Genomic DNA, 25,149 nt, shown 5'->3' with positions numbered 1-25,149 from the left:
GTGTAAGATCAGTGATACACAAAAGTAAGTGAATTGAGAAGCAAAATTCACATATAAATTATATATATATAATTTATGGGATATGACCACTTAAATGAAGGAATTTCATGAATCAAAGATTTCAGAGAAGGCTACCTACAACTACACATCAGTAGCAACTTACAGGAAAATGAGTGTATATCTAAATACACCTGTCTAAAGGTTCTCCAATTTGAAATTTCCATGAATTCATCCCACTCTTATTAATGTTACTATTCTGATTTACTAACCTTAAAATAATACCATTAAGATTTGGAATTTTGACTATAATACATTACTTCCTTTCCCATTGCTATCTGCACTCAGACTTTCTCCCTTTTAACACAATGCTTACTTCAGCGGTTTGTATAAAATATGCATTAAAAAAGTATTTTTCAAGGAATGAGTTAGGCAGTATTTCTGTCATTTTACAGATGTGACAACTGACACTCCCAGAAAACTTACCAAAAGACCACATGGCCTCATATAGGGCTCAAATGTGTGTGTGTGTGTGTGTGTGTGTGCACGTTTTATTTATATTAATTTTTTAGCTTCAAAACCCATACGTTTGGTACAGTATCAAAAGCCACAGAATTACAAAATTATGTTGTTACAGAAATGAATAAAGTGACTTGAAAGAGATTACCCTTGAGCAGGGTCTTAAATAATGAACACAAGCTTTCATGGAACAAAAATTGATTTTATATGGGGATATGGACGAGTGTAGAGGAAAGTATTCCAAGCCACTGCTTCCAAATTTGCTCACATCATGACACATATAACAATATTTATGCTGCACTGCAGGAAATGGTGAAGCAATTTAGCTGGTGGTAGCATTTATGAGTTCCCTGGCCACCCCTGGATCTGACCATCTACCTCATGAGCAAAGGGACGCATATCTTATCATACCTTAAATGAAAATGTTCAGGATTTACCTATTGAAAATCTGTGTACATCAGATACCATGCAAAAATACAATTTCAGGAAATGCATGAAATATGGTAGAAATAGAAATTTAAGTTTGGCTTGGAAGATCTGGTGAGAGATATGGTTGGAAAAGTAATTTAGAATCAAATTCTTGAGTTTCTTGTGTATCATACAGTGAAACTTGAACATTGCACTATGTAAAAAAAATCTTTTTCAATGTTTTCTTCATTTTTGTATGTCTGAAGCCATATTTCCAACTTGAAGTTCCTTTATGTGACACAGTGGTTGGTCTCAAATCAGTTAAAGCAAAAACAAACCAAAGCAACTGTTTCCAATGATTTAAAATCAACTAAGACAATGAGGGACCAAGTTGCGGAAAGGATGGTAGTTCATTAGAATGAATCTTCCATTAACCCATCCTGCTTAGACTTGGTAACCATTTCCCAACTGTTCATGTGGAAACTTGAGAAGCCAAAATCAGAGTGCATAGAAAAGAGAATCTGACAGTCCGTATGTAATTTCTGCAGGCACTGAGACACTAAGAAACTCATGCTTTGCTCACAAGCTAAACACCTTAACAGAGACAAATTCTCGTGATGTAAGAAGACGAAAAACAGTGTTATGATCCCGTAAGAAGGAATGATCTCATTTAAACACCTAAAGGGTTTATTTTGTTTGGTTTTTGTTTTTTGGGGTTTGTCTGTTGTTTGTTTTTTAGATTGAGATTCCAGCAATCCTTGCATACAAGGAGTGAGAACAAACTAAAAATAGGTCAGTTGTGTCTGGATGAAACTGATTTGTCTGTATTTTGTTTTGCATTGGAAACCAAACATGCTGAGTTCTTTCTGGATGAAGACAGGATCCAGAGTCCCAGCCTTTCTTCATGCTGCCCAACATTCAGTGAAAACTTAGAAAACATGTCAATAAACATTGCCAAACAACTAAAGGCAAAGACAACACTCACACCCAGGTGAAACAAATTTTGAAGATAAACACAGAGTTTTAAAATCACTGAGTCTAATCTACCTAATGAAATAGACAGCTATTTGAAAAAGAAAAAATCCTTGCAAAAACACTAACATCTTCAACAAAAGAGTCAAACAGAAATCTTTGGAAGTTAAGAACTAAAAGATGAGATTGATGGCATCTTAGAAACTTCAGGAAATGGCTTCACTTTATTCAGAAGTGAAAGTATGAAACCATGCAACACTATACACCATTAAAATCAGTAGAAAATTAGCATGGTTGTGATACAGATGGATCACATTTATATACTACGAAAAATACTTAGAAAAAAGTAATAGAATATATTTAGAAAAGTTATAGAAAACATTTTTAAAAAGTAGAAAAGTAACAAGGCTATCATTTATGAGTGATACAGATCAACTAGAGTTGAATGCTAGCTGACAGTATTTAGAAAGGTAGTTCAAAGCTCAATCAACAATGATTTTAAAGTCAACAAATACATTGGAATAAACCTCCTAAAACTGTTTTTTCTTTACATAGAAGTCTATCAAACATTATGGAAGAAATCAAGGGCTATCTAATAAATGGAGGAAAATACCATAAGAAAAAGTAAATATTGGATATCAATAGCAACAATATGAAATCCTCCAATCTCTCGTTGTGACAAGTGCCCCTATGTATCTGTTTGCTCTTGAGAATTTTTTTTGCAGTCTTTACATCTAGAGTTCGTGCTGTATGCAATTAGACAATATGCAACATTTATTCCACTCTCATCAACGGTTTTTAATCACTGAGATCTCAGCTACTTAATGTCAACTGCGCTCAGAAAGAAAAAGAAATGAACAGATTACAACTCCACAGTCATCATTGGGGGAAAAAATGGTAATTGAGGCACTCTAATTTAAAACATAGATTCAACATGAATGAACACTGGATATCTTGAGGCAGAATAGTTCGGCTACACTGAAATACGATAGCTCAGCTGTAAAGATGCAGGTTAATAATCAGTCCTGAGTCAAGGAGAGACCAGGGTCGGTACTCACTTCCGGCTCCTGAGTCCAACTGCCTACCGTACACATGCGGGGAGGCAGCGGCAGTGGCTCAAGTTACTGGGTTCTTGGAATGGGAACTGTGTGTGTGTGTGTGTGTACGCGCGCGCGCGCGAGCATGCCAGCACGACAAAGAGAGAATGAGAGAATGAGAGAGAGAAGATGAAAGAAAGAAGTGAAAACAGAAAGAAGGAAGGAAAAAGAAAAGAAGTAGAAAAGAAGGGAAGGAGGGAGAGAGGGAAGAAGCAGATAGGAAAAAGGCACTTTAATGACAACTGCATGATCCTTGTATATAACACAAATAGTGTGAACGCAAATTGTGACAAAATTAGTTTTACAAAGCAGTATGTGATTGTGCTTTAAAAGTCTGGATTCCACATATGTTAAATACTGAGCTACATAGTAAATAATGAATGAAGTTTGTTCATTATATATTTATGTCTAATATTATGATAAAAAAAAGCAGTGCATCTGGGAACCAGATGATTTCCAAATCACCATATAGACAATAGCGTTAGCATAGGTGGAGACAGGCATCATTATCCCATTTAGCAGACTTTAAAAGTAGAGGCGGTAAAAACAGCAGTGTTTCCACATTAATTTTAGCGTCATGTTGAATTTCAGTTTGTAGCCACATGTTTGTTCCTGTATTTATTACTAACCTGTTGCATAACTTATATGATGAACATATATTTCAGCAAAATGAGAGAAGCTCTGTTTCCTGCACTGTACAATAGAGTTCCCCTCTGTAATCATTCAATTATGGGTAACCAGAAAGGTAATGGATACAGCATGAGGGCTTGCATGTGGGCTTTTCTCCCATTTACTCACTTAAAAGGTGTTGTCAGGGAGTTGGTTCAGATTCAAGAGTGAGCTGGCTATGGAAGGACATGAATTCAAGTCCAAATTAGAATTTAAAAGAAGTGTAGTACACTGGAAAGCAGAGAAAGTTGGATCTGTGGCGGCAAAACTGCACCACATACCAATTTGCCAATTCCAGACAAGTCACCTAGAGGCAATTTTGAGAAAATTAAAGAATTATAAATAGCATTAGTAAAAGGTTGCCATTTCTCCTCTTGTGTTCCACATGCATTTATCCCTTCATTTATTCTTATTTTCTTTTATTCACACATATTCAAATTTCCCCTTTTCCTCCCAAAGGTTTCAACCTCAAAGTTGTTAAAGGAAAAAAACAATTGTTGTTAAAAGGGGAAAATAGAAGCAATTTTTATCATTGGTCCACCGCAGTTTGGCTCAATTGTTCTAGTTTTTTGCCTTAGTGAGAACGCAGCCAGACCACACACTGAGACTGAGTTACAGCACTTCAAAAAGAAAAAAAACAGTCATGGAAAAAGCCAAATGTTTTTCCAAATAGGAGGTGGTAGACACTAGAGAAACCTGCTAGCACAGCTCTTACACAGCTCCAAGCAACAGTGTGTAGCTGAATCCACGTTTTCATGCGGCTGAACACTGGAAATGTCTCTTCCGTTGCACATTCTGCTGGAGTCCACATTCGCATGGGTGGAAAGGCATTCTTCAGAGTCTTTGCCCCCATTCTCCCCTTTCTGATTCTCTTATTTACAAAAATAACAAGAGCACCATGGGATATTTTTTTTCCATAAGAGAATAAACAAAAATGAAGCTGTGAATAAAGAAAGGAAGACCTTAACTTAGTAGGGATGGAAAAACCCAATTCTATTATATTGTGCCCAAAGGCAGCTTTATAACTTCTGGAGAAATCAACCTCCAGAAGAGAGATGCACTCAGGTTATAGGGAAATCCCAGAAAATTCCTTCTGGAATGCTCTCCATATTTTATCTGTGGCTCAGACACTTAGAAAACAGTAGTAACCAGAAGATTATTCTTTTCAGACATACTTATCAGAATTTTTAAAAATCATACAGATATGGAATTGTTCTGAGTGCTAATGACAACAAGGACCTGCTAATCTGAATGTGTGAGTTGTGTCTTGACAAAGAAGTTAAAGAAGATAGTTCTGAACAAAATGACAGAATTCACTTCCATTCATCCAGTAGGCAAAGGAGTCTGAATTTCAAGGAAGTTCATATCCCGGACACAGCCAGTTTCTGTGTCTCCCGACGCTACGGTCTACTTGGACTTGGGAAGGTTAAGGTCATTGGGCCAGATGTATATGTTTCCATGGCTTGCTCACAAATATTTTGCAGGCTTCCACAAATCTCCACCTAATGTGGGATTGGAGGAGTCCTTTGGGGGAATAGCATGAACTGCACTTGGGGGTGATTTAAATCTACTCTACAGGAATAAAAGGAAGAAAAAAGAGGCAAAATGAATAGGGAAGGAAACACTCTTTCTGTGGGAAGAACAAAATATATGCTGTGTATAAATACTCTTATTTTGTCTGTCCAAATAACACAGTCATTAAGTGTAATTATCTCTATACAGTTTTAGGAGCAAGGTTCCGATAAGTGATGTACTATCACGATTTCAGGTCATAGATATGCTGGATTTTGATCACACACTGTTGACTCCTGTCTTCATTTTCCCATCACAGTGCAACTTCTGTAGAGAAATGCTACTAGGCTATAAAAAAGAGAAGAATGTGTTTTATTTAGGGATAAGATTTACCACAGAGATTAAGATATCACTTAAGATTTAAGAAATCACATTTATTTTTGACATGTTGACTGCTCAATACCATGTCAATTAATTCCATAATGATGTTAATTGTTGCAGATGGTGTATTAGTGCCTTTGTTTAACCGGGATGATACTCTGCTGTCTCTGCCCTCAGACCAGAGAGGGTCTACCCAATAAGTAGTTGGACTTGACTGGACTGTGGGATGTTGGACTCTATGCTTGGCATATACTTGCAGGGAGTGAATTTCAACTGAACTTGAACTGTGGTTATGCAACAAGGTGGAGGAACCCACCATGGGGGGAGGGTGGGAGGAGAATCCCAGATTCTATGTAATTACAACACAATGTAATTAATGAATAAATTTAATAAAAGAGAAAAGATATCACTTAAGATGTTGGCACCCCCTGCCAGAAGGCCGGAGCTCAACTCCAGGCTCCATACCCAATTTGAGCTTTCTTGTTAATGCACTCACTGGAAGGCAGTGGACAAAGCCCACAAACTTGAGTTCCCGCTCCCAGCATGGGAGAAGCAGATTTTGTTCTTGGCTCCTTCAGTATGGCTCAGCTCTGCCTGTTCTAGGCACTGGATAGGAATTCTCTGTCTCTCTCACTGTCTCTTTTCAACTGTTTTTTTTTTAATTCTTATTATTTATTTTTATTGGAAAGGCAGATATACAAAAAGGAGGAGAGAGAGGAAGATCTTCCGTCCGATGATTCACTGTCCAAGTGGCCGCAACGGCTGGTGCTGCGCTGATCTGAAGTCAGGAGCCAGGAACTTCTTTCTGGGTCTCCCACGAGGGTGTAGGGTCCCAAGGCTTTGGGCTGCCCTTGACTGCTTTCCCAGGCCACAAGCAGGGAGCTGGATGGGAGGTGGAGCTGCTGGGATTAGAACCGGCACCCATATGGAATCCTAGCGTGTTCAAGGCGAGGACCTTAACTGCTATGCTATTGCACCAGGCCCGTCTCTTTGACTTTCAATGTGTTGTTCTAAACTCTGTCTCTAATCTGACTTCTATAGCAAAGATTACTAATGGAGTCTCACCCTGATCACTATAATTCCAAGAGGAGAATTCTAGATAAAGTTTTGAATTCTGGACCTCCTTGATAATTGTCTGCTTCTGATGCATTGATTATGTCCTGGCTGTCTTACCATAGGCTTATAATGAAGGCTAAAGTCCTCACATTTTCTCTGTTCATTGTATTGGTCCTTGTATCATTCTAGTTGGACTTACTCCATACATACAAAGGGAATATAGTTCCTTTCTCCTCTTTCTGACTCACATTTAGAAAGGCAAAATAACTTCCAGGATTCTCTATGAATAATCATGACCTTGTGACACACCTCCAGTGAATGAGGTATCTGTGAACGTTTGTTGAGTACAAATACTAGAAAATGTTTTACTGTCCTAATAAGAGAGACCAGGCTCAGAGACTCTCACTGGCATCCCACATGTTAAAAAAAAAATTTTTTTTTTAAAGAAAGCAGATTCAGTGGGCTTGTCTTTTGCCTGTTTATTCTTTCAGCCTAAAATCCAAATGTAGTACTTGAAGGCACTGCTGTCATTCTGCCACCATGGAACACCAAGGATGAGATCAACACCAATGGTACAGTGCAGCAAGATGGAGGGAAGCTGGCTCCCCACCCTGTTTCTCTGGGAAGGGACTGAAAAGTGGCTTCTTCCTTTTCTTCAGCTACCTTTGTGAAGTGATCTGTTCGAACCAAGGCACCGCAAGAGAGTTTAGGCTGGGTATGTAAAGCAGGCCAGACCATTTGGAATCCTGTCTCAAGACTTGACTCTGCAGAGAAAACTCCTACAGTTATGACCATGCCACAGAAACAGGACAGACCCTAACACGTCTTGGTTAGGATGTGGTGATGGACAGGGCTGGAAAAGAATAGGGGTACATCTTGCAGAAGACGTGACAAACCTGTACACACAAGGCACCCAGCAGTTCTGGCAGAATGGCCAGGAGCTTCCTTCTGGTCTCCATGTGAGTGCAGGGACCCTTCCCTGAATTCCCAGGCCACAAGCAGGAACTGTGGATGGGCAGTGGAGCAGCCAGGATATGAACCGGCACACTTACGGGATGCTGGCATGTGCAGGCAGATGATTAACCAACTGCTCATCATTTCAGTTCAAGCTTTTAAAAAGGATGTAAACTGTCTTTCAAGATTTTTGACAAAGTTGCAATGATCCAGACAGTGTGATGCAGTATCAAAGGAAGCACATGAATTAATGAAATACATACAAAACAGAGTCCAGAATTACACTTGTACTTACATGGAGAACTGATTTTTGGCACAGATGCAGAACCAACTTAATAGTAAAAGGAATTAACAAATGGTCCAAGAAAACGCATCACAGAGCAAAATGCAATCTTGAATTTATATCTTGTATCACTGTCATAAATTTACTCAATATGGATCATAAACTCAAATATAAACCTACAAACTTAGCAATATAAACTTGGGGGGAAAATAGAGAAAGAAACTTTATGACATAAGGCATGACAAAGATTTGTTCAATATGACACCATGAAGAGTGTGTATAATAACAAGTCATTGGATTCAATTTATGTTTCTCAAGTGACTCATCATATTAAGCATCTCCTCTGTCGTTTTTCATTTTTACATTCTCTTCAACAAAATGTCTGTTTAAACTTGAGCCCATTTACATTTTTACTTGAGTTGTAAATGCCTTATGTATTTTAGATACAAACCAACTAATGTTTCATGTTCTGTAATTGTTTATCCAAGTATGTGACTTGCGTTTTCGTTATTTAATAATTTTCTTTGAAAGATCATTTTTCATTGGATGTGGTTCTGTTTTTATTTTTAATGGATTTGATTTTATGTATTTTAAGAATCTGAAAGTTACGCATTTGCAGTTTTCATGTTTAGATTTCTACTCTTTCTACACAGTAGAAGAAGGGTTGAGGTTCACTATTGTGGTAGCCATGTTGAGTTGCTGTCTTGTGTATTGTTATAAGGTCTTTGATTTCTGCCACAATTATCTTCAAACCATTGCCAAATATCAATTCTTGGTATGCATTGGGTGTGCTCCGAGACTTTCCGTTATGCTCGACTTCTACACCCTTCATATTTTTACCCCAAGGTCTTGATCACTGCGGCGTTATTAAACTATTGACTTTAAGTTGTGTGCTAATTTTGACTCTCACTTCTATTTCCAAATTGATTAATGGCAGTCCTGGCCCTCATAATGTCCGTTTCAATTTCAGCAGGAACTTGCACAATAGAAAGGAAAAATTTCTCCTTCCCCTTCTCTCTTGTTCTGACTCACCAATTCCAACACCTCGTCCTGTACACATTCTGAAGTCTGTCTTTTCAACTCGCAGTCCATGAGGCCACCAGATTCCATCGGGTCTCATCCTTCCTTCCCTGTGGCCTGGAAACTGCTTCCAGGATGCACACTGGAGTGTTTTCAGGCCAACCTGAAGAGTCTCTCTTCTCTTAGGGATCCCACGCTGCTGTCTGTTATTGAGTGTCTGGAAACCGTTGTCTCAAATATTCTAGTTTCTCCTGGTGCCGGGAAAGCAAGCCCTGTAGCAGCGATCCTCCCAGGACATGAGCGGGACTCCTGCTGTGCCTCGTGGGGCCGGCGCTCCTTATGGGCCTAGCGTGCATCTCAAGGTGGTTTTCATTTGCCCTTTCTATATGATTAGTTATCTTCAGTGCCTTGCATGTGCAAACTGATCTTTCCAGGATGTTTTATGAAACTTTTTTTTTTAAGTGATGCTGTGTGTGTCTTATTAAGTCATAGAAGTGTTTAGATGTTCTGGAAACCAGTCCCTTTCTAGAAACACATAATCAGAATACTTTATCCCAGTTTGTGTCTTGTCCTTTTTATTTAAAAAAAATGTACGAAATAATGCCAGTTAACCAGTCAACCTGTTTCTCACAGAGATATTTGTTAACAATCATCTGACATAGATATATATATTTATATATGTATATATACACTTATATAAGTATATATACAAATTCTATATATGTGTGTATTCTATATATATGTGTATACTGACCTGAATACCATACATATTTACATTCATACTTATTTTAATATGTAAACAAATTCACTGATTTTTTTTTAAGATTTATTTTATTTTTATTGAAAAGTCATATCTACAGAGAGGAGGAGAGAGAGAGAGAGAGGAAGATCTTCCACTTGATGATTCACTTCCCAAGTGAGCGCAATGGTCAGAGCTGCTCCAATCCGCAGCCAAAAACCAGGAGTTTCTTCCAGGTCTCTCACACAGGTGCAGGGTCCCAAGACTTTGGGCCATCCTTGACTGCTTTCCCAGGCCACAAGCAGGAAACTAAATGGGAACCAGAGTGGCCCAGATTAGAACTGGAGTCCATATGGAATCCTGGCCTGTGCAAGGTGAGGACTTTAGCTGCTAGACTACTGCACCAGGCCCAGTTTTGATACTTTTGAATTGCTGTTGCTTTTGCCTATCCAAGGATGAGGAAATCCTTCCAAGGTCCATGGGCTGACATATTCTACCTTAGAGTCTCCATTCGCCCACATATTTGCTGTCAGCATTTGGCTAGGGTAATTGTCCAATTTGCTCTGCCTTCCTTCCTCTGCTATGGTACCACATATCCTCTGCAGGCCCCAATGGACTGCCGTATCCTCCATGTGCATCTGGGTATGCCATCCAGTTCTCTGTTAGCCACTGAGGAGCCCCAATTCTGACACATGCACTGCACGGTCAGTCCATGGATCCTGAGATTCCCCCCAACCCTGGTTATCATGTTCACCACTGGGAGTTGCAGTCCTTCAGAAAGGAGTCCAGTTTCCTTACTGGGCCCACTCACAGTCTCAGATCTTGCACTTCTCTGGTGGTTCTGCAGTCTAACTCAACAGGAGTTGCCTTTAGTCCCAGCACTTGTCAGCTAATGCTGCGTCAAAGCCCAAGCAGCCTGTACTTGCTCTGGCTTCTTAATATACCAGTGAGCACAGTTGGTTAGCCCAGCCTGGTTCCCCCAACTCAGTTCGCATGCAGGGCAACAGGTGTTATAGACCTGCTCGGTCTGGTAGGCCTCTGATCCTAGCTCTCCTGCTTACAGGTGGAGCCATGGCTCAGCAAGGAAGTCCCCAGTAATCCCCCACCACCTTCATCTTATGTATGCTGGTTGAGTATTGCAACCTAGTCTCGCATGACCTGCTTTACCTTGGCATGGCCAGCCCAGCACATCCCCACTTCCAGCTCATGCTGGTGGGGCTTGAAGCCTAACTCAGCCCAGCCAGACCCCAGCCCCAGACCTAATGTGAGCTGGCTGGTGTTGCAGCCTGGCCTGGCCTGTTTCACTCTCATTCTGGGTCTCATATCTGCCAGTGGATTACCACTGACCCAGTCTGGCCCACCCTAAGAACTTACCCTATGTATAGCAGCAGGTACTGCAACCTGGCCTGGTTTGAGCTGCTCCCAAGTATGGTTTACTAAGTTCAGCTGCAGGAACTGCATCCTGACAGAGGAGTTCCCCAAGTTCCTCCATCAGAATTCTCCCTCCCCCAGTAGCAGATCTTGTGCGCACTGGTGGGTCCATGGCCCAGCCCAACTTAGTCCACCTCCTGTCCTTTCAGGAACACTGGTCTTGCCATTATGATTCTTATTGTTGGGTACTACAGCCTAGCCAAACCTGGTCCATACCCAGACACAGCTCATCCTACACCAACCCTGGCTGTCACAAATACCAGTGGGAGCTGAAGCCTAGGCCAGTCTGGCACACCCCAGACTCACTCCAGACCCATGCTGAGGGACATTGCAGTCATGTCCAGACAAGCTTGCAGTCCCCATTCCCCAGCTCTCACACTAACCAGTAGGAACCATTACCCAGCCAAGGCATCCCTTTAGCTCCCCAACAAGGCTTATTCCCAGCCCGAGATATTGTGCATGCCAATGGTTCCTTTGTCCCAGCTTGGCAAAGTCCCTTACCTGTCTTGGCCTTTGCCTGCAGATGCTGTAGCCTGGGTTGACTCAACTGTCCAAATTTCCCCACCATGCCCACTCCCAGACCAGATATCACATATTCCAGTGAATGCTAGGCTCTTACCTGACATACTCTGTCCCCTCCATCCCAGCCTTGGAATGAGCTGGTGGATGTTGCAGCCCTCCTACCTCACACCCTATTCATGGGTGTGCCTGTGGGTGCTACAGCCTGGACCTGCCCAGTCTGTTCCCAACCCCAGTACCTCCAGAGGGTTCCATGGTTCTATCTCAACTCATCACTATCGCCATCTCTTAAGTAAACCAGCAGAAATTGTAGTTCCACAGGGGTGAGCCTACATATTCCCCACAGAATCTGCCCCATACCTGGGCCTCTTGCATGCTGGTTAGAGTCATGACCCAACCTAACATGACATGTCGGTGTTCCAACACTTTCTTGTAGGTTCTTTTATCTAGCCTTGTCAGATAGGCATCCAGCCCTAACTTCAGTACACATCAGTGAGAAGTGGTTGTTGGTGATCGAAACTAACTAGCCTAGCTCAGGTCTCCCATGTGGGCTGGTGCATTGGTCTGACCCAGAAAAGTGGTCCAAGTTCCCACCTCAAAACACTTGGTCTCAGCCCCTTCGCTTACCTGCAAGTAAGTAATGGCCTTATTGATGGAAGTCTCTCTGAAATTATTCCTCACCTGCAACATACTCCCTTAGTGGTCTTCCCTAACCACTTCCCTTGGCAATTCATAGACCCTGTGCCCGGGATCACATGGGTTACCCAGCTTAGTCTTTTGAAACCCAGCCTTCCAGTGGAGTGGTGTACCGATCTGGATCTCTGCCCACCCACCAAGGTCCCAATCTCCTTTCATGTGTTCTGGCCTGGACCTCATGCTCCGTATTGCCAATATCCAAGCCAATTCAAAGTTCCCCAAGCCCAATCGACCAGCACACCACACCAGCATGTTAGCCTAGGACTTTTCTCTCCCCTATCCTCAACCATCCTAGGACCAAGCAGGTGAGGAAATCCCCATGCTCACTCCAGCTCCCTGGACATGAGCCCCCAGGTCCTTGCATGCCCGTGCTAGTGCTATTTCCGTAGGTCTCCTTCATGACCACACTCCTAAGTCCCCAAGAGCCCGTGTGACCATGATGGACAGCAACCAGCAATGACAGCAGGTGCAATGGCTGTGTTTACCCTTTAACAGCACTCTAAGAAGGCCAGGTCATTCTGGACCATCTTATCACATATCTCACAAAAAGTCTCTAATCAGCAGGCACACGAGTGGAGCAGTTCAGGTGTTGCATGGATTATCTGCATTCTGATCAGAGCTGGAATCACTGATCTCCTGCCATTTCAGCTTTCTATTAATGCACATCCTGAGAAACAGCAGGAGATACCCAAGGCATGTGGGCCCTTCTGTCCACCTGGGAAGCCAAGATGGATACCTCTGCATCAGTCCCTGTAGCAACCTTATTAAAATGACTTATTGAGGGCTGGATCAGTGGCATAGCACCCTAACCTTCTACCTGCAGTACTGAAATCCCATATGGACATGGGTCCATGTCCCGGTTTCTCCACTTCCAATCCAACTCTCTGCTTAAAGTCTGAGAAAGCAGCAGAGGATGCCTCGACTTCTTGGGCCGCTAGACCCATATGGCAGACATGTGAGAAGCTCTTATCTTTTGGCTTCAAACTGGCTCAGCTCCAGCCATCATGGCCATTTGGAGAGTGAAACAGTATATGAAAGATCTCTCTCCTTGTCTCTCCTTCTCTCTGTAAATCTGCCCTCCCAATGAAAATAGATACATTTTTAAAAAAAATTTAGAACTGAAAACATTTTTTAAAAGTGACACAGTGGTTTCAACTCCCATGCCACCTGATTGATTTGTTCCAGTTACTGCCTAGCACATCCATTCTCTTGATTCTTTCTATGTCTAGTCCTTTTATTTTACTTCTTGGAATCAGCAAAGTTTTCAGTGTTGAATACTGAGTTCATTTTTTAATTTTCCAAAGGCTATTGGATTTTGATAGACAGTAAAATTATTTTTGAGACTTAGTTTTATGTTTTATTAGCATAAGTTTCGGGTAATTTGCACTAAGGAATTCTTTTTTCCCCCAATTACTGAGCCCTTCAGCTGTCTCGTGTTCAGTATGTTCAATGTAAACTTTCCATTCCAGCTGCCAAATCGCAAGAGTATCCCAGCTTCATGTGAACTGCAACTGTTTTTGTTTGTAAGTCTCAGGTCTTTCTTTTCCTGGGTTGGTGGGTTTTCCTATTCATGATCATCTTTGGATTCAGCAATGGAGTGAAGGCTATCTTTCCAAGGTCACTGGACTCTGTCCTTGAGTAGTTCTGACCCCCCCCTTACCTCAGTTTTCAAAGATCCCCATGCCATAGCACCTGACATCAACCACGTAACATAGACCTTCATTCTATCATCAAGAGCCCCAGATCCTCACCACGGGATGAAAAGTGGCTGAGCTGCAGATACTGTGGTACAGATCTGGGGGTCTCAAGCACAGATTAAAGGCCTCTGTAAATTGGCTGATTATCAACTTTTATGACAAAGAATCATTAGGATAATAAATAATAGGAAAAGTTAAGATTGGAGCCCATGATGGAGCGAAGCAGGCAAGGCTACTTCCAAAGGGGAGTCAGTTTGTTCCCTTGTTGTTTTGGCCGTGGTGGCTTATTTTCTCACTTCCTGGGAGGGCAAGTATCCAAACCTAAAAAGGTTTCTATGTTTTGCTATAACTATTCCATTCTCATAAAGTTGGTCTGATTGCATATTACATATTGTGTATTAATTTTAAACATTTTAGAGGGGTTTCTAGGTAATATATTTTTGAACAGTAACTCTGAAGGAAATGCTAAGGTTACGTTTGAATAAATGTCTTCCCTTAGTTTTAAGCTTTTTTTTTTTTTTCTCGTTTGTTTAAGAGGCATCCACTGATTCAATCCCCAGACTGAGGCAGAGCTAGGAGTTAAGAACTCCATTCTGGTCTCCTATCCAGAGAGCAAGGACCTGGCTGCTTAAGCCTTGGCCTATTGTCTTCCAGGGTCTGCAGCTGCAGGATGCTACGATGGGGAGCCACAGTTGGAAATGATACCCAAGTGCTTTCGTGTGAGTTGCAGGCATCCTCATGGACTAAGCACTAAGCCTCACACCTATCTCAGAAATATGATTTTTAATGAAATGGATGATAATTTTTTTCTTTTTGTTCTCTCTTCATATCCTTGACTGAACACTCCTTGTTTCTAGGATAAGATGGTTCCAGCGCCTATTAGATGCCCAGTTTTCATTTTTACAGAGCTAACCACCATGCACTCATAAATAAGATAAGTAGAATGGAAAGAGTATTATTTAAGCCATGTAATTAAATTGTTCAAATATTTTTTGATATTCAAACAATGACATGGTGACTTGCCATTAAACACTACGATTGAAAATTTTTAAGTGCGTAATTAGATTATAGTGGCATGCTTTTAATATTCCTGATTGAAAACAATCTGAAGCCATCCAATGTAATGAAAAAGTTTGTTGATCACTAGTTAAGGTCATTTGTGTATTCGTCCTAACATCATTGTTTCTTTTTTCAGCTCCTTGGAGTTTTGAACACCAAAAGTCCTGATTTAAGGTAGATTTAAACTTTTTGTTGTGAAACAGAGACGGAGCTATTGCTTCCATAACTATAGGCACTTCCTTAAGCAAATTATTCCAAGGAATATCCCCAGATTGAAATTGTGGATTTGGCAAAGTGTCCTGTTTTTCAAGCTATTTGTGTCAATATGTTACTGGAATTATATTTTATTCTTTTGTTTTTCTGAAAGTCAGATTCATACACACAGACACATACAAAAGACAGAAAGAGAGAATCTGCCATCCCCTGGTCCACTCCCAAAATAACTGCAATAGCCATTGTTGTCCAGGCTGAAGCCAGGAGCCAGAATCTTCTTCCAGGTCACCCATGGAAGTGGAGGATGCAGGACACAACCAACTAAGTGCCAAATGAGATGCCACTGTTGCAGGCAGTGACTTAAACCCTTATGCCACAATGCTAGCCTGAGAACATGGAATAATCATGAAGGAAGCTATTAGGTCAACATATATCCTCAGAATAGGGAAAGAAAGAAAAAGAAATTTATCCTGGAAGGGTGGGGAGGGTTTCTGTAGGTAAGAATCAAGAGCTAGTCAAGCCGGGCAACAACTTCACCAAACTGAGGACGTGGGGACCACAATAGAAGGATGGAAAAGTAAGCAGGTGGGAGGCCTTTTGGAAGGTAGAGAAAATGGGTAAGTGACTGAGGAGTTAGGCATACACACACACACACACACACACACACACACACACACACATAATACCTGAATACAAGAGTTCCAATCTTCAGAATTAAGAACCACTGATGTTCTTAAATAAGGAACATGGTAGAATTCCCATTATCGGAAGAATTATCTGGTAGCAGCCTGTATAGTTTGAAACTGGCTTTGACAAGGCTACCTAAGTAGGTTGTTGTAATAATCCAGATGTGCTGTTATAATGGAATAGACAAGAGTGTGAGCTACGGGGATATAAAGTAGAAGACAAATACCAGAGACAGTTTCAAGAGGGAAATCACAGGCTGGAGTAAGTAATTCACATGGGGACTAGTGAAATATTGGACAAAGGAGACTGCCTTGGATTGCAAAGAGACTGGAAGGCCAGACCAGAGCTCTGGATATCATAGCTGTAGCCAGTGAGAGCTGAAGAAATCAAGCGTGAGAGTAACAACGTTTACAGAATCTTCACGGAGAAGTAAATACTTTGGTTTCACTCTACAGTAGTCAAGTCCGGAAATCTAACATTTCAGTCCGTGAGTTATGAAGGGCCTTTCTCAGAGTAACAGAAAGCTGTGATTTGCCATGTTAGATCCCAGCCAGATTGGCTTGTTTCTGCTGCCTTATGTTTCAAACAGGTGGAATTCGATGCTCATGCAGATATCCATATTATTCTAGGAGTGACTTCTAGCAGGAGGCAAAGAAATGTCTACGATTTTTACTCACAGTATCTCCAGGGAGTAGACTGTGCTTATTCAAGGTGCTTTTGTCCATCAGCCCACCAGGCCCAAGAAGGCTGGCTGCTTGGTGACAGTCCCTGCTAGCAGAGGCAGCAGATTTTTTTTTCTTTCTTTTCTGTAAGTCCCATGACACGATCAGACCTGGAAAAGGCAGTGATTCTGACAGGATCTTGCAAGACAAGTTGTGTGTTTCCATGGCCACTTGACTGCACAGAGTCATGCTAAGCCCACAAGCTGCTCCTCTCCTAAGCTCCTCTCCAAGTCCCTTTCCCTCCACTAAAAATACACAGGAAGCAGATGGTGAACTGGTGAATGTCTCTCCCAGACTCTCCCCATTTGTGTAAGTGGCTCTTCAGGAACTCTTGAAAGAACTATTAAAACTTTCCACTAACCTAACAAATCATGATTTCACTAGTTCATCCCACTTCCTTGCATTTGTTTTATTACCCTTCTCCTTCTCCTCCTTCTCCTCCTTTTCCTCCTCCTTCTCCTTTTTCTCCTCCTCCTCCTTTTTTTCTGAAAGGACAAAGAGAGACAGGTTGAGAGAAAGAGAGAGCTTCCATCCACTGGTCCACTCTCCAAGTGCCTACAACAGCCAGAGCTGACTAACATACTGAGCCAAGATCCCAAAAATCACTCTGGGTGTCCTGTGTGGGTAGTAAGGGCTTACATACTTGGGTCATGAGTTGCTGTTTTCTTGGTGCACATTAGAAAGCAGAAGAGGAATCTGCACTTGAACCTGGCACTCGTGTGGGTTACAGATTCCCCAAGCAGCATCTTGACACCTGTCAAAAAGTCAACTCTGCTTTCCCTCTTAAAAGAAGCTGGTAGGGGAGGCAGAAACGGATGGAGGCATGAATATAGCAAGCAAACTTGGCATCCTCATTGAAACGTAAGAGAGTTTGCTCTCTAATATTCTAACAGTTTTTTTAAAAAAATTTATGGTGATACATATTTAAAGATAACACCACTTATCCTGCAGAGTTTACAAAATTGTACAAGATAACTCATTTACCTCAGCTCACCCATTGATTCTCTTTTACTTGCTCAGTGCTTCTATCTCTTCTGAAAATTGAGATGATAAGTCCCTTTACCCTTAAATAGTGCTGTGTGTCTTTTGTAAGAAATTCAATTGTATAAACAATGTGGCATTATGGAAACGGGCCCCTAGTTTTAGATATTGGTGATAATACTGAGAACAACTGGAAAAGCACCAGCGATTATTCTCTTGTAATAGCACCCAATGAAATATAACTCTCAGTAACATGAACAAAATACTTTTATCATGGTTAAGTAACATTCCCAACATATAACATGTTCTTAATGCTTGCATATGCAACGTATTGTTCTTATCAGATTTTTATTTTTACCCATATATTCTAATCCTGCTATTTGGTTTTTTCATCATACAGTTCCATAGGCTCAAGTGTCTTTATAAGAAATTTGTGGTGGAAGCTCTGATTGAAAAAAAAAAAAATGGCCACAACCTGTTACTTCACTGAGCAAGAAAATGTGGGAAATAGTGGTTAGATATTAACTGACAACCCTTTATATCAAAAGGAGTAAATTTTATTTCCTAGTATCAGGAAACATCCAGTATTTATGTACATAAACAAATTCTAAAAGATTGCACAAAATGGTCTCTCCAGCTGAAACCAACACTATTCATCTAGAGTAGAGTTTAGCTTTGTTGGTTTTGCTTGCCTGTATCTGTCTTCACTAAATAGCTTACTAGTTCTCTGCCCTTGAAATGTATACCTGACTTATATTGACTTATCTCCCCAAATCCCAAAGTCCCTTTCTACCCCACAATTTGATGTTTCTTTCTTTCTTTTCTTTTTGCCCTGACCGTACCTGTGTTGAACTTTGGGCCTGAAAGTCTTAGAGGAAGAAAAATTATCAGAGTCAAGTATAAGCTAAAAGACCAAGAACTTTGAAGTAACCCAGCATAAATCATTCTTGTATTAGCTTCCCTGGGTAGGCCCTGCAGGACTTTCTCCATCTGCAAGTGTCATTAGCAATGACAGAGATCTCTATGCACCAAGGGCTGTTGTCTCACTTTTTACATAACATGGTTTAATCCTCAAAGTGATCCACTGAGGAAAGCAAAGCACCTGGGAACTGAGAGATTGTCATTGAAAAATCTGTCATTAAAAGAGAACTCATACGTTATCTGTTAACATATAAATATGAGAAGTTACCAGTACAAAAATAAGATAATAAATGAATGAGAATATATCCTACTTGGGGTCCACCTTTAAAATTCTCATTGTTTTCCTACTATTATATGTGTTACTTTGAAATAAAAGGTTTTCAAAGGTATTTCAGATGCTGCTCTTTCTTCACGTGTACTCTAAATCTTACTTTCTGTTTCCTGAAACAGGTAGGATGGCTGGAACTCCTGCAGCCTTACTGGACCAAAAGGTACCTAGAGAACAGAAAATTAAGCATGGCAGAGCAAAAGGATGCTAGACAGAGTGGACAAAGTCATGCTCTGTGATGCCGGCATTCCATTCCTGTGCTGGTTGGAGTCCCAGCTGTCCCATTTCCTGTCAAGCTTACTGATAATGGACTTGGGAAATAAATGGGAGATGGCTCAAGTACCGTGCAGAAGAAGAGATCTGGAAGAAGCTCTTGGCTCCTAGATTCAGCCTGGCACAGCCTGGTACAGCCTGGCACAGCCGTAGCTCTCGCCCTCACCTAGCACAGTCCTGGCTCTTGTCGGCACCTGGGGAGAAGACCAGCAGATGGAAGATCTCTCTGTAACTCTGCCTTTCATATATATATGAGCCATATATATATATATATATATATATATATATATGTATATATATATATATATAGTATGTATATATATATATGTGTATATATATATACATTTTTTATAAAGAACACTGCATCCTGGATATTATGAGTTTCCCAGCAGTTACATTATTAATTTTTATATTTTAAATGTTTGTTTAAACTTTACTTACATCTGATAGGCAAAGAGAAAGAGACAGAAGAAAACATCTTCCATCTTCACTCACCGTATCCCTACTTCAGCCAAGGTGGAGTAAGCCCGAGGCCAGTAGCTGGCGACTCCATCCGAGTCTCCCTAGAGAGCGACAGGGAGCCAAGTATTTGAGTTACTATTGCTCCTTCCAGGGTACACCTCACCAGGAATCAGGATTCAGACTCAGAGCCGACCCCTCTATGGGATGTGGGTATCCCCAAGCAGCATCCTCACCACTAGCCAAATCTCTGCCACCCCAACTTTATAAATCGAGATAAAAATACAATCCCTGCATGCCTATGGTGCTATGCTGTCATTAGAATTTGTTGTTTCAAAATGAACTCAACACTTTGAAATGTGCATATCCAAACATCTCTCTATGTATATATGCATGAAGTAGTTGTTTGTACTTGATTTAACCATAAATTCTACTAAGACAGTGGCAGATTTTATGCAGTGTGTCACAGATCAGACTTTCTGTTTTAGATGTTGCTGATTGTAGTGCACATATGTATACATAATATAAATATGAACTAGGATGTGTGTATTTTTTTTAAAGACAAAAATATGCGAGAGACAGAGAGACAAAGAAGAGAGAGATCGTCCATGTACTGTTTCGTCTCCAAACAGCCTCAACATCCAACTGGACCAAACAAAAAGCAGGAGCCAAGAATTCCACTCAGGTCTCCCCCACGGCGGCAAGGGCACAAACAACGGGGCCATCCTCTTCTGCTGCCATCGTAGTCACACTAGAGGGAAGCTGAAATGGAAGCAACGAAGTTGAGATTCAAACTGGAACTCGAAATCCCTAATTGAAGTTTAACCTGCTTCCCATGGACACTGGCTTTGAGAATGCATATACTAAACTCAAAGTATTTGAGGCCAAAACATATTTAGACTTATCAAGATCTATCTATCTATCTATCTATCTGTCTATCTATCTATCTATCTATATATATATATATTTAAAAAAAAGAGGGACAGTCCAGTCTAAGAACATTGTGGTTAGATTGGAACAGGGAAGAGAAGAAAATAAGATGCCTCAGATCTAGAATTTACACAACTATGAGAATGACTGGAAGTGAGATGACAGAGATGAGGTGGGCACGTTCTAGGACTTCTCAAGTTTCTCAAACTGCTGATACAATCAATGGAGCTGGCCAACACTGAGAAAAGTCGGTGGGAAAGGTCAACTTTGCACATGCTGGACTTGAGCTATTTATGGGAAAGCCAAACGGATATATGCAGGATGCAGCTGAATGAGACCACTGCTGTTGTTTAACAGAGGAATTCTGTGTTGTGGCTTTCTGGATATGCACATGTGTGTGCATGGGTGTGTGTACGTGATTAGAAAGAAAACCATCAACCAAAGAGAAAACGGAGAGTGTTGTGAAGACATTAACAAACTTAAGAAATTTGAGATTTGGTGGAAAAAGAAAAACATGAGAGAAACGACACAGATATTAATTTGGCTTGAAGCCTTTTCAGAAAAGGAGCAAGCCACTGAGCATGCTCCGTGCACTTGATTGCCATGGAAGTGACAATGCCTGCTGAGATCCTGTCACGACAGTTTATGGTGAATAAGGATGACTGGTCAGTCTCTCATGAGCTTCAGTGAGCACTGGAAGGAAATGTTCAGTCACAGAGGAAGCACAACCTGGATGAGAAGAGTTTTGTGGAGCAGTTGCCTAAAAACAATGGGGGCAGCATTGCGTCTCTTCAGGTTCAGTTGCTGACACTCATCACTAGGGTGGCTGGCAAGGCTCTGGACTACAGCGCAGCTTCCTGATGATGGGTTCAGCTTGGGATGCGCAAAGTCAAGTATGCAGGGAATGAGATGGAGTTCCTGGGTCCTGGCTACAGCCTGGCAGAATCCCAGCTGCTACGGGCATTTCAGGAGCAAACTGCAGATAGAAGATCAGTCTCTCCCAACCTCTTTCTTCCTCTTTCTCCAACTTCTTTTCTCTCTCTTTCATTACCAATCAGTCCTTGAAATAAATAGCAATGAATGAACACTAAAATGAAGAGTTTGAAGTTCTCAAGTAAAACATTTGGAATAACATCTGTATCAAAAGGATAACCGTATTGTAAGGACCATGAAATTTATTCTCAGTTGAAAGCATTATAACGCAACAGCAGTTCTTTATTGCTAATTTCATGTTAGGTTTAATAACGATGTGAGATAATTTTGATAGTTCATTTTCAACATATCCCTGTGGTTTAACTTCTATAACAAGGCGGACATTGCAATATTTCAGAAGGACGTTGACACAAAGGATTGGTCCACTAATATGTGTCCAAATCTTGGGAGGAGTTAGAAAAGTGATTATACCAGTCACATCTGCACTTTCTCAGTCAGCAGACAAATCCAGGAATAAACTCTAAGTTACCATGAAGCCAAAAAGCTCATGCAAGTGCCGGGATTCACGTTTTTCACATTTCACCATTTCCCAAAGTATGTTGACCCAGTGATCTATATTTGGTGGTGATTTTTATTCCCAGATGTTGAAAGCAGCTTCTTTGCTGGGAGCAAGTCCTTGAGGATGCATTTTCCCTGGTCTTTAAATAGTGTGCTCTAGGGAATTTGTATTACCCCAGATATAAAAAGATTAATAAGGATTTAAAATTGAATAACACCAGTAATTCCTTTAATGGCTGTGCATCCAAACTCGTTTCTTGGTTAATGTCATAACTGCTTGTTTATCATCACATTCCTAAGTGATAACTCTCTCGAAAGTTTGTACCCATAGGATTTCAGACAAAATGCAGAGCTGGGACCACATGCCTTATTTCTTGGCACACCATCGGAAGCCTTGCATAAGTCCACGTGTGGAACTTTGGAGAGTCTATCTCCTTCCATCCTTTGTGTAAAGTTTCTTTTTCAAGACATCTGAATTGTATCTGCCTCTTTCTGGCTTTCATTGAAAATGTTTATCCAATTCAATATGAGAGAAGTGAATTCTCGACAAGGAGCATGATGAATTTACTAATTCAAACTGGGTACCAAGAGGTGGCCTGTCATCATATTCCTTTTGTTGTACTGCGGCAAAAGGCAGCAAATGAGTCTCCTGCAAGCAGTTTGTGAGCAGTTCCCACTTCTGTTACAAGTTCCCCACCAAGTCATTAAACATTCTCTGGCTTTTGTCAACAGCCTGGTAAACATCCAGAGAAGGAAACAAAATAAGATCGTTTATTTAACATTCTTCTCCTCCAACTGCTGATTAGGATAAATAGTTTGGATAAAAGTCCTATCTGATCCAACAATCACAAAAAGAAAGCATTTAGCTATTGGCGGTTTAGATTGGGCTAGAAATACTTTAAACAGCGAAGAATTTTTTGCACACTGTGATATTTCCTTTATCTTCAACTCATCTTGTTAAGGCAATGTCAGAGATAAACATTCAATTTATGTTGAGCAGCCTCTGGGACAGCTTCTTAGAATCACAGGCACAGGTAAGCAAATTCCCAGAGCAAGGATAGGTTGGAAGGTCGTAAACAGAAATGGTTGATTCTAGAATGTCATTTGCAAGGACTGTCTTTCTTTTTTTTTTTTTTTACTTTGGGTGAAATTTAAGCACTTATAATGCAGAAAACACAATAATGCATCTAAGAGGAAAAAAACTAAAAGATTTATTTATTTTTATCGGAAAGATATATACAGAGGAGGAAACACATAGAGGAAGATCTTACCTTCAATGATTCACTCCCCAAGTGGCTCCAAAGGTCAAAACGGAGATGAGCTGAGCTGAAGCCAGCAGCCAGGAGCCTCTTCCAGATCTCCCACGCAGGGGCAGGGCCCCAAGGTTTTGAGCCATCTTCGACTGCTTTCCCAGGCCACAAGCAGGAGCTGGATGGGAAGTGGGGCCACTGGATTAGAACCACCGCCCATATGGGATCCCAGCCCATTCAAGGAGAGGACTTGAGCCGCTGGGTTACCACGCCAGGCCTGAAAAATGACATTTATAATTATCAAAACTAGTTGTGGCATTGAAGGGATTTATATTTAGTACTATAGTGCCTCAAATTTACTTTTCTGTTTAAGACTTTTTTTTTTCAAGAAAACATCTATTCTAATTTTGAATAAAGATCTAATGAAATTTGGTACTGAATATGTAAAAACAAAAATAGACTGTTATCATTTTGTGACCTATAATCCAAATTTCAGTAGATTAGTGTGGTGGAAAAGTTAACTGGCCAAATTTAAAATTTTACAAAACGTGTTAATATCATCTTGTTTGAAAGAAGATGCTCTCACACACCTGGAGAGAGAGAGAGAGAGAGAGAGAGAGAGATCTTCCGTCTGCTGAATCATTCCCCACACATCTACATCCAGGCCAGGGCTGGGACAGGCCAAATCAGGCACCCAGAACTTAGTCCGGCTCTCCCCCAGGAGTGGCCAGGACCCAGGTACTTGAGCCATCACCTGGTGCCTCCCACAGCATGCTTTAGTGCAAAGCTGGAACTGGAATAGATCCACGAGTCAGAGTCATGCATTCTGAAATGGAATGTGGGTGATCTGAGTCACATTTCAACTTCTGAAACACATGCCCATGCCCAAAAGTATAGCAAAAATTTAAGATGCTGCAGTTTTTCGCAGCATGCCTTCTAACTTCAGCTTCTTGCAATATGTTCTTTATTTGAGCAAAATAATATAATTGATAAGACAATTAGAGGATCCATATGAAGCCACAGATTCCAATCCATTTGTGTCTTTTCTCAGCAATACTCTTTTTCTTTGCAAGGCTGTTTACAACCTTGTTACTCCTTCAAGAATGACCTCAAATGCCATCATGCAACATTGTTGAAATAATGACTGACAGATGGACTACATTGGACTTGGATGGCAGAAAGACATTTCATTCAAAATGAATCCAGTCTGGCATTGTGAGAGACACAATTGGCAGTCAGTGCAATAAAACTGGAATTGTCAAACAAAAATGAAAATTTTGGATAAATTTTATCTACTGCGTGAGTACGGCAGTTTCCTGGTACTCTGAACACTTTTTAAAGGCAATTAGAGTTAAGGAGAAACAGATAATAAGATCTAGTTGACTCCCCAAAGGCCTCAACTGCCAGTGCTGAGCTGATCTGAAGCTAGGAACTTCGTCCAGGTTTCCTTCATGGGTACAGAGGCCAAAGGACGTGAATCATCATTCCTTCCCAAGTCATACAAGGGGAGAAGGATCAGCAGTGGAGCAGCCAGGACTTACACTGACATGTATGGGATGTCAGTATCTTTATAATGGCATTATCAAATATCTTTAAAATAAAGTATCAACCTTTGAAAAATCTACATAAATCTATAAATTAGTATTCACCAAATGACAAATGACAAATGTATGCAATAATAAAATAATAAAATAATGAGTCAGAAAGTCATATAAAGTATAAGTCAAATCAGTGGGCTTTGCAGTAACGAGATCAGAAAAGTTCGATGATAGAGTTTCAAATTCCACAATCACTTCAGAGGGAAATTATTACTTAATCAGATTTATGTGTAACATTGAATGAGAATAGACACAATTATCTAAGAAATCTCTTTTTGTCTGTTACA

Source organism: Ochotona princeps, chromosome 20, assembly GCF_030435755.1.
Source record: "Ochotona princeps isolate mOchPri1 chromosome 20, mOchPri1.hap1, whole genome shotgun sequence".
Lineage (NCBI taxonomy): Eukaryota > Metazoa > Chordata > Mammalia > Lagomorpha > Ochotonidae > Ochotona > Ochotona princeps.
This window is presented reverse-complemented; position numbering follows the sequence as displayed.